We start from the raw sequence: 12,159 nt of genomic DNA on the forward strand, positions 1-12,159 counted from the left end.
TGCCCATGGGTTAATTGTCCTTTGTCCTGGATTATTCAATATGTCCGTCTGGTTTTTGTCCATAACAGTCCATCAGTCATAAATATAAATTGCAAGTGTCCTTGTCAAATTATTATTATACCCGAAGATAAATATTCCAACTAATTGGAGATTCGAATTGTAACAAGGTTTTAATACTTTGTTTAATGAATACACCAGGTTATCGACTGCGTGTAAACCAAGGTTTTACTACTTTGTTAACAATTACACCAATTACCCTTGAATGTAATTTCACCCCTGTTTTAATTATTCTAGTGGCTATTAATCCATTCCCGTGTCCGGTTAAATGAACGATTATTCGTACATATAAATACCCCGCCCATCGTGTCCGATCGAGTGTATATGGTAATTTATAGGGACGCCCAATTGTAAATCTTTATATTAACATTAACAAACTTTCATTTAGTTAAACAAATATAAAGCCCATTAATAGCCCATAGTCTAGTTTCCACAAGTGTCGTTCTTTTGTCCAAACCCCAATTATGGTACAAAGCCCAATTACCCAATTTTAATAATTAGCCTAACATCATGATTACTTCGTTTTAAACAAGCATAATAATAACTTAGCTACGAGACATTAATATAAAAAGGTTGAACATAACTTACAATGATTAAAAATAGCGTAGCGTTACACGGACAGAATTTCGACTTACACCCTTACAACATTCGCTAACATACCCTTATTATTAGAATTATAATTAAAATTAAAATATAAATTATAAATATAAATATATATTACTTCGTATGAATGAGAAGAAAAAAATGATGATGATTTTGATCAGAATTCGGGTTGATTTATAGCCAGACTTGAAATTTGGGGCTCCGCGACTCGCGGCCAAATACCCTTAAAACTCCGCGAGTCGCGGAGAGGTATTTACAGTTTACACCCTTGGAGTTTCCTGCTGCCGACGGTTTTAAATATATATATATAATATATATATAATTAATATAATTAATTATATATTATATTATATTTATATATATAGTTAACTTGTAATTTTTAGTCCGTTGCGTCGAGCGTTAAGAGTTGACTCTAGTCCCGGTTCCGGATTTTCGAACGTCCTTGCGTACAATTTTATATTTTGTACTTTGCGTTTTGAATCTTGTACTCTTGTGATTTTGAGACGTTTCTTATCAATAATTGGAACCTTTTTGATTGTCTTTTGTTCTTTTGAGCTTTTTGGTCGTTTGCGTCTTCAAATCGTCGAATCTGTCTTTTGTCTTCACCTTTTATTATTTAAACGAATATCACTTGTAAATAGAACAATTGCAACTAAAAGCTTGTCTTTCTTGAGGAATAATGCTATGAAATATATGTTCGTTTTTAGCATTATCATAATGCTTCATCAGTTATTGTTGCTGGTATTTCTTGGTAACTACGGTGCGTATGACGTTGATGCTCGTGGAACAGATTGTGAAGTTGAGGTTTGTGATGCGGATGTTGTTGGTGGTGGTAATGGTACTGTTGGTGTTGTTGTCGGTGGTACTGTTGATGCCGGTGATGCTTCTGGTGCTTGTAACCTTTGCACCATATTCTCCAAAGCTACTAACCGAGCGCGAAGCTCGTTGACTTCTTCTACTACACCGGGATGATTGGCGGTTCAGACGAGCGGATGAATAAGATCCAGAATTTGAGATAGTATATTATCGTGATGAGATACTCTGGAAATGAGAAAGAAAATGGTGTCTCGAACAGGTTCGCCGGTAAGTGCATCAGGTTCTTGGCCAAGAGGGCAATGTGGTGGATGAAAGGGATCGCCTTCTTCTTGTCTCCAATAATTACGTATGCTACGAACCCATCCCCAATTCATCCAGAATAGGTGATGGCTGATTGGTTGATCCATTCCGGTTACACTGTCTTCGGAATTCAGGTGAATATCCATATCGAAATAGCTGTCGGAGTTTAAGGAATTTGAACTAGATACGGGATCCATCTTGTATAATTAGAGAGATGATTTTTGATATGAAATAGATTATATAATTTAGATTGGTACTCTTCAATACATAATTTACATATGTATATATAATACCAAAATTCCATAAATAACGGAGGAATTTTCGGAAGATGTCAGGAAAAGTTTACAGTAACAGATACGCTAAGATATGAATTAGCAGATACGCTAAGATACGAATTTTGTCTATACACTATTCATGCAATCAATGCAGTAAAACGTGTCTAGACTTAAGAATGATAAGTAGGTAATTTCCGACAAGAAATGATAAGCAAAACTTTTAACATGCAGACACGGTCGAAGTCCAGACTTACTAATGCATCCTAACCACTATCAGTTAGACACACTCATGCAAGACCTGGTTCGCTAGGACCAACGCTCTGATACCAACTGTGACAATCGCTCCAAATCCATATGGACGAACACCTCATTCATCGATTTCATTGCGAGGTATTTGACCTCTATATGATACGTTTTGTAAACATTGCATTTTTTTGAAAAGGCACACCATAAATGAATATTTAAATCAAAGGTTTTCGACATCTGATAATTTCTACATATAGACAATCACCGTAAATAATAGTTTACAATAGTAATTCCGTTAACAATGCGGTCAAAATAAGATACATGGTGATGATTTGGTGAATGCAACGTTTTCTTGATAAATATGCCATATAAGACTCCATGCACATAGCTTGTCTAACATATAAGCAAACAGCGGAAGACTTCTAGGGAACCTGAGAATAAACATGCTAACAAGTGTCAACACAAAGGTTGGTGAGTTCATAGTTTTAGTGTTTCGCATAATCTGTATATAAAGGTGGATCACAAGATTTCAGTTGTTTCATCCAGAAACGTTTATCAAAATATTCTACGAAATTGAGCACCCTGGTAACTAAACTTAACGTATATATAATTTGTACCCTTTGTATAATCATCTTAATAATACACGCAAACCAACGTGTACGCTTCTCAAATAGCATACGTCCGTTAAAAGGCTAGCGCTCTAGCTCGGACGGGGATATCAAGCCCTATGGATCCATATACTACTACTCGCGCCCACCAGTTCTTATAACTGGCAGTTACTAGTTACCAAAGCTAAGGGATTTTCGGTTTAAACTCAGTATAAAATTTAGTATGTACTTGTATCCATTGCATTTAAAATAAATTGCATGTATTCTCAGCCCAAAAATATAGATTGTAAAAGCAATTAAAAAGGGAGCAAATGAAACTCACCTTAGCAGCATATAAAGTCGTTCACCAAAATGTGACCGAAACTCGGAATATCAAATAATCGTAGATCTCAACCTAGAGAACATATGTTGGTCAATAACTGTCTATCAAGCTAGGTCATGTCATAGTGTATCATAATCCTAATGCTCGAGATCGACATGCTATAGTTATAAAAAGTTATTTCAAAAAGTCAATTTTGACAATAGTTCGTGCCTTCTATAAGGATTCATTTACTCGGTTGGTAATATTCAAAAATCCAATTTATCAATCTTACAAACAAGTTGTTTAAATCTTAATTGCAGATTCAAAAGCAATTTCAATTAACGTCAATCATAATTCAGTTGATCATATCTTTTAATCCGTTCATCGAAACTATTCGATATCTAAATGAAAAGTTATTGATTTTTCGCCAGCTTTCCAAAAATATGTATATCATATACCTTTTACCATTAATATATGTATTTAATTCGTGATTCATTATAAACTGTTTAACGACGAAATTTAACATACAAGCATGCATAAATATATACTCGAGCACTAGACATGGATACACAATTAATATATAAAAGATAAAATATGAGTGCTTACGTATCAATATTAAGATTCAATATTGTAGGACAGTACGTAGACATAACAGAGATGATAAACACTAGGTTTGACTTGCGAACAATACCCACGAAGATTACCCATAACCTCCATAGCTATAACCCATAATTTCATTAGTTCTATCCCGCTCGAAAACCCATTTTGAAGGTGACACGCTCATAATCTCGTCGTAGTATTTTATGTATAATACTAATTAATAATACTAATAATAATAAGATTAATAATAATATTAATCTTAATAATAATAATAATAATAATAATAATAATAATAATAATAATAATAATAATAATAATAATAATAATAATAATAATAATACTTACGGAGTAATATTAAGAGTGTGAGAAAAACAGAACTAAAATCGTTTGAATTTATAGAACTAGGCCTGTCCCAGCCCACCATGCGATCGCATGGTTTTTGGGCATCAAGGCCATGCGATCGCATGGCCCTCTGATCCAGCTCACATTGTTTTATCGTATAGCTTGTCGACATATTTAAATATTAATATATAATATATATATAATTTATATAATTAATTATATATTATATTAAATTCACGTGCATAGTTGATTTGAAATTTTCGTTCCGATAAGTCGTACGTCGTCACTCGTCTTATGTCCCGGTTCCGGTTTTTCAAACGTCCTTTCGTATACTTAGAAAACTTGAATTTTACGTTTTGTGTCACGTACCTTTGTCAAAATATAGCCTTAAATTATCCATAAACTATACCACTCAAAGTATATCTTAAACTCTCGAGTGTTTTGATCATTTACTTCTATAAATCATTATCTTGTTATTTACTAATGTATATATAATATCAAATCGTTTTATAACCAAGTTAATATATATTTTATCATATTATTAAATATATATATTCAATATTAATTAACAAGTTTTAAAATACACATCGCACGTTACTCATATATCTAGTTCTAATAGTTAATATTCCTTATTATTGTATGTGTCCAAATTACTTTATTTAAACAAACGTACTTAATTAACAAATTCTATTATATCGAAAACAAACGGTTTCGCATGTTTGCAACAAAATCAATTGAATATTATGCAGTTTAGTTCTTCATTAACTTTTATCTAATTTTCATTATCTAACACTTTACCATTTTCCGAATACCGTTAAAAATGAACGATTTCCCAAATCAACGTGGACCTCTCAACAGAGACCCGTAATCCTATCATAATACTTAAGTGACTCAATAAAGATCTTTTAATTCAATCGTTTGGCATAATCTTTTAACTCAGTAATTAAATATATCAATCAGATATTCAAACCAACAAGTTTAATGCACAGTACCGTATACTCAACACTTTGTTACGTTTTCAAGTTATAGTATATGTATCTATTTACATATAATTGTTCGCGAATCGTTGAGAACAATCGAAGGGTAATTGAATAGTTCAAAAGTTTTGAGATTCAGTTTAACAGACTTTGCTTATCGTGTCAGAAATATTAAATCATATCGAGAATTTGGTTCAGAATAAGTCGAAATTTTTCGGGTCATCACATGCTGAGTGGCGTGTTGGGGTATTTTTTTATTTCTTTTTCATTTTTCTTGTATTTAATTTATTTTGTTTAATTAGTTTATATTATTATTTTGTAATTATAAATAACAAATTAATTTAATTAAACACACTAAAATTAATATTAAAAATACGATTACAATCCTAAAAATAGAAAATTACAATAAATAAAAAGACGACCTAAAGTTACTTTATTTTTTTGAAAAAAAGTCCTAAAAATATAAACTACTACTCGTCATCTTCATCTGACAACTGAATCAAATCGTCGTGCTCTTGGAGCAAGTTCTTCTTCATCTTCATGCAACGCTTTCTCTCTCTCGGGTTCGCGATGTTATTAATGTCCAAGTTCGACAGAAATTGTGTGGCTTCGAGTGCGGCTTTCATACGTTCCGCTTTGGTGATTGCGTCCATTTGTTCAAGCTTTTTCTGTGCAACTTCGGACCTATACTCGTTAAATTTTTCACATAACTCTTCAAACTTTGAAGAGCTTGTTGAACGAGAGCTTCGCGTTGCGTCGGAAGATGCGGAAGTCCTAGCCACCTTCTTTGCTCGATTCCTTCCCATCGGCCTTTCAATCGGATCATCACCTAAAAGCACGTTCACGTTATCATCCGCGATATCAATCGTTTGTACCACGTTATCATCATCCTCATCAGGCAAACCTCCATAAACCATTCCACCAACCGCAACAGGCACAAGCCACTTTGTTTTGTCCTTTAAAAATTCCCAAGCTTCTTTAAACGCCCACGTCTTCTGTTCGTTTGCACCATACGCCTTTACCGCACCCTCGTAAAAGCAATGTTCGGTTTTCCCACTACGCCTTGGATTGCATTTTTCGGCCTCATAATAACCTTGAAAAGCTTTACACCCCCTGTCCACATAACGCCATTTCCCCGATAACGCATCTTCATTTCGATGCCATCCGTGCTCATTATTGTTGAATTTGTTCATTACAGTTTGCCACAAAGATTGATATTTTTGAGAGTTTTCGACGATCGGATTTTTGGACGCATCAAGCCAACATCTCGCCAACCAAACCTCTTCGGCCGATGTCCAAACTCTTTTTTGGATTGGTTCACGTGCCTTTTCTTTTCCTTTTCGTTGGTGTTTTCTTCTCCTCACGCCACCATGTTGTTCGGCCTCATCTTCGGGTTGAGTTTGTGGTTGAGTTTCACCTTGAAGTTGTGACATTTGTTGCGGGCTAAAACCGAGCTCTCTTCGAATCTCTTGTAATTTTTGATTTGCTGTAATCTTTGGATTTGTTGCTTAAGTTGTTGTTCGCTCATAGTAAACGAGCTAGTAGTATAGTTGGCAAAACCAAGAGATGAAGGTCGAGATGAAGATGATGAGCCCGGAGTAGTCGGTTCACCGGTGCCCGTTATAATGTTTTTATACAACGACCAATCATTCGGATGAGACATTGTTTGATTTTGATTTTGATTTTGAGTTTGTTTGTACACAGAGAGATATAGAAGTGGATATGTGTTTGAAGATGTTGAGAAGTGAATATGTATATATATTTGAGAAATCAAAAAAAAAAAAAAAAAGAGAACCGTTGCTTTGTGTATGGTTGGGAGCCAGACACGTCGACCAAAACTCCAACACGCGTACAAAATGTTCGGTGCAAACTTGAAGCATGCCGCAGGTTGATGGTGGAACACGGTGGGGTTACACGGCGTGTTGGCCAACACCGGTGGCAACACGCCACCGTTAAAGTAGGTCTAAGTGAGAAAATCGGTGGACATGTGATGGTAAACTAATTAAGTTACTACTATACTTTTAAAAGTTAAACCCGATTTTCTAAATCCAGTTCGAAAGTGATTAGCAAAGCACTAATTAGAAAATGAATACAAATCCAATCGTAGATAGATCTAAGACAACTATAATTAATGGTAATTGTTATAATAGATATATGTGCACGTCGCAGTGTAACATGGCAATAAATTTCTTGGTTTAGATTCAAGAGAATCTGTTGACTTTTTCACCACCATCGAGTGCGCGAGCGTGCGTACGTACGTGTGGTGACCAATATTCTACCATTTTACTTTTGTTAAAAATCACCGGCCCTTGCATATTAGAGAACCTTCCATGCATGATTTAAGGAAACAAGTCCTTAATTACTATTTCCTATTATTTGTTTAATTTAATCCCTAATAATAAAAGGATGCATGGTCAACACTAATTTGCAACCAAGTTGCTTTTAAAGTCATGTGACCAATTCCCATGTGCACATTCAAAAATAGTAAAATGTTGTTGTCCCTTGACTAATTGAAATTGCACAAATTTCATTATCTTCTATGAATAATTGAAATTTGATAAGGATATTATACTTGCCTGCAAAAGGCATTAATAAAAAGGCTTTTACAGATTTTGTTTTGAGTTTTTAGTATATTTGAGCTTCAAACAAAATGAATTATCTTTCTAGTACGTAGTATGTATCTTACATTATTGATAATGTATAATATGGTGTAGATTCTTTTGTCAATGATAGTTACAATTTTAATTCACTCTGTACAATTTATTAAAAAACTACAAACCTACATCAACCTAACTACATATTTATACATGTACAAATACGAATATGACGCATGTATAGCCTCAAATACAAATTGGATTCACAATTTTTTTATTAATGACTTATTTAGCGAGGACTTTCCAAATAAGATATACATTGCCTAATCGAGATATTCGAGTCTTATTAGTGTTTTCAACTCTTTTCCAACTATTTTCCTAACCATCCTAATGTAGGGCTACTAAGGTTCAAACCAAAAAATTCTTATGAAAGAGTCACACAAGTTTATGGGAACTTATGAAAGTGTTTAAGCCATAAGTTTAAACTATTTTTGTATGGGTGCAGGGCCGGGCCTGAGAATTTGAATGCCCAGTGCGAGATGGTAGAAAGTATGCCCCCTATCAAAAATTTAAATAGCACGCCACAATATTTTAAGGGTTTGGAACCTAGTCAAGCTACACGACTCATCCCTACGCCGATTTTTATTCAATAAACACAATACAATTTATGTATGGGCATCAACATTAGTAAGGAAGGAAAACATTATTTTCATGAACATTATTTGTATGGGCATCAACATTATTTTCTCCGTTTGGATGCCCAATGAGGCAACAATCGGTGTAAATGAGTTTTTTTTCAATATTTCTAAATTTATGTATGTGCTTTTTTCAATTTTTTAAATAAGGGTTTATATGAGTTAGAACTATGGGCCGAAATGAATCTAGTATAGATGAAATTGGACTCCTAAATTGTTGCCCCTTGAAATTTGATGCCCGGTGCGATCGCCCACCCCGCACGGCATCATGCCCGGCCCTGTATGGGTGTCAAATCTTCTAAAGTTTATTAAAAAAAAAAAAAATAGGCTTTAGAAAAAGAAACTATTTTAACTAATTCTAGAAAAAGAAGCTATTTTAATTCTTAATCTTAATTAGTTTAAAAATAAACTCATATATAGTTTATAGAATGAAAAGTTACATAATTACCCTTCATATAATTAAATATCATAAGTTTTATTTTCTTTATTTGTCAATTTACAATTATAAGTTTAAAGCTCCAACAACTTTCCTAACACTTAAAAAGAAAAAACTTAAACTTTCAGTTTAAAAGTTAAATTTCAGCTATCAGCTTGAACTATGAGCTTCAATTCCATTTATAAGCTCCAGCTTATCATTAAGCCACCTTAATAATGGTCAACGACTTACTTTAATGTCAATAACATAAATCCCTTTACATTTTTTCAACCTAAGTGCATGTAATATTATTCATGGAGTCAATTGCACCAATGGTGTTCTATTTCAATCTTACCATAATACTCATAAAAATATATTTGCTTTAATTCCACATTAATTAATTAATACTCTATATTACAAAAGGTAGATGGTTCTTGACTTCTTTCATTGCTTTTTGAAAAGTAATGGTCTTTCACTATCTTTACCCCTACATTCCTTTATTAAAAATAAACAACACACATCAAAATTTAATACGATAAAAACAATTATCTTTATTTATACATTTTTATTTTTGGAATTTCTAGATCCACTAATAGTTTGACAGAGTCAAAGTGATTTGGTGGTGTACTATAAAAAGGGCAATAACCAATGGATCTTTTTCACTCAAAGTTGCCTACTACTCAATTAACCATAATGAGTGACAGAGAAAAACATCTGCATTTTGTGTTCATGAACTATGATCCTCAATATGAGCACCTTCAATCTGATAGGTCTCTTTTTTCTACTTTCACTTCTCTACAATCTACATTTTGTCTTTAAATATATAAGAACTATAATTTGTATACTTGTTTGATAGGCCTATGTATGTATGATTTTTCTTTTTAATCTGTGCTTGCAGAACAAAGAGAGGTGTAAGAGAGTTGGAAATGTACTTAAGCAAGAAGCATAATGACTTGTTGGTTAAAAAACTTGAGCCTGGAACCTATAACAAGACTTTATCTTTGTTCATTGTTGATGCATTTGCCGTTGAAATTACTGATGCTCAGGTCAACTATATATTTTTCTACATATATATACATTAATTGTCACTCTTTTGACTGATTAATAATCGTTTTATGATATGTTTCATTTGACTTAAATTTGTGATGTTTTTTTTTTTTTTTTTTTTTCAGGCTAATGTGCTTAGATCTGCAAAAGAAGTAAGAGTGGTGGAGAAGAACCAAGAGCTTTCTTGAAATACTAATATTTATGGTGGTTAAGTTGAAGCAGTTTGATTTATAATCTAGCTGGTTACCTTGAGACTTTTAGTCTTTTTTATATTAATTTAAACCTAGCTAGCTACATTTGTATAGCATCTAATCTAATATCTAATATATTATTATATATGATCTTTCGGGTTGTGAAGTACCTAAAAAAGATGTATCCTTGTTGACGTATGCTAAGATGGATTGGGATCATTAATATATATCAGGGTTATCGGTTTACTTAATATTAATCATATGTAGTTATCATGTTTGAGCTTATGGTGCTCATTGTGTAGTTATGTACATCATGTGTTTATCTTGGTTTTGTTCTTTAATTACTGTGTTGGTTATTTAAGTTTCATAATGAGTTACAACTGTTTCATTATTATGTTTTTTTTGTTTTTGTTTTTATTATGTTAATTTTGTTTCTACTCTAAGATATTGATTCATAAATGAGAACCAATAAAGTATTCAGAACAATATTGCAAATGAAAGAACCTAATTGGACAAGCAAGTGAGGCAGCTTTTCTGGTTGTCCTTTAGGGTTAATAAATTTTAGAAATGATTCATGTTGTTCACATCATGTATATCGTTGGACCACACATGATATTTAAGATATTCACTTGATTAAAACCGGGTAGGGATGTACGTTGTACAAAATGTAGCTGTTCGAAATATCAGTACTAATAACTAGTAGCAAAAATCATATCATATACGGAGTAACATATATTATACTCATGAAAAAGTAACAACTATGAAAGAGGCCAAAACATTGCAAACTATATACCTATGGTTCTTTTGTTTTTTTGAAAAAGGAGTGTAATCAGGCTTTATATTTATTTATATATTTGTAATTATGAAACAGAAATAATAGAATTTTTTAAATGTGAATGTTACCCGTGAACCCCATATCCAGAAGTCTTTAATAATTTGCTCTCGAAAAATTGAAATTGCAAGATATGCCCATGTCCACGCATCATGCATGATGCGTGCAAAACCCGTGCGTGATGCATGAATTCGAGATATTCAGCTCGACAGCCCTTTTTGCTCTTAAACACACACCAAAACCATGCAACACGCACTGTGCTTGGTGCTTGATGCATGGAGTTTGGTGCATAGTGTTTGGTGCTTGTTGGGCAAAAACTTTGGCACCAAACACCACGCACCATCGGTGGTGCTTAGTGCGTGGTGCGAGTTTTCGAGGGAAACTGATTGTCTCATTGAATATCTCGAACAAAAGCATCACACACGGACTTGCGCACATCATGCGTGATGCGTGGACAGAAGGCAATTCTTGCAATTTCAAAATTTTTAAGGGCATATTATCAAATACTTTTTTTTTTTTTTTAAAGGGCATAAATTTCCCTTATGTTGCCAAAGTAAAGCCCAAGTTATATAGTTTATGAGGCCTATTTTAGGAATTTGGCGCGACTAGAAATTGTAATAACATGAGTTATAGTAACATGAGTTAAGTCCAATAAGGCCCAACTAGAAATTGTATTCAACGGCTGCGTCAGCCGATGTCATTTGGCGCGAAATGTTCAGCTTACATGAAATTAGGGTTCGTATTCGCCCAAATCTGTCTTAATAATTTCTTTACAATCGGTTCATCAATTTGAATCCTTTTTTTTTCTGATAAGTAATAAATTAAATTATGATTTCTGATCGGGAAAATGGCATCGAAGCGGCCGCGAACGGCGAAAAACGAACATGAAGTAGCAATAAAACTTTATGTCCGATCGATCAAAAGAGGTGACAGCTCGTCGGTGAAGTTGAATAATCGTGAATCGCCGGTGTTATTTTTAATACAATTTGGTCAATCGATTCAATGCTGTAGTGGTCAGTTCTTGAAATGTCAGTCAAATGACTTGAACAGAGTTTGACTGCTGTACTTACTAATATTAACCGATACACGAAATAGTGTCAATTATTACTAAAATTTGGAATGTTGTTTTATTTTTTTCTTATTGAGCTGTGTGATTAGATTAAATGTTTAATCTGTTGTATTCCAGGGTACTCTAACAGTGGATAAGAATGTAAAATATTACTCATAAATTAAACATTCTAATTTGAGTATTCCATGTTT

The sequence above is a fragment of the Rutidosis leptorrhynchoides genome, chromosome 5, assembly GCF_046630445.1.
Source record: "Rutidosis leptorrhynchoides isolate AG116_Rl617_1_P2 chromosome 5, CSIRO_AGI_Rlap_v1, whole genome shotgun sequence".
Classification (NCBI taxonomy): domain Eukaryota; kingdom Viridiplantae; phylum Streptophyta; class Magnoliopsida; order Asterales; family Asteraceae; genus Rutidosis; species Rutidosis leptorrhynchoides.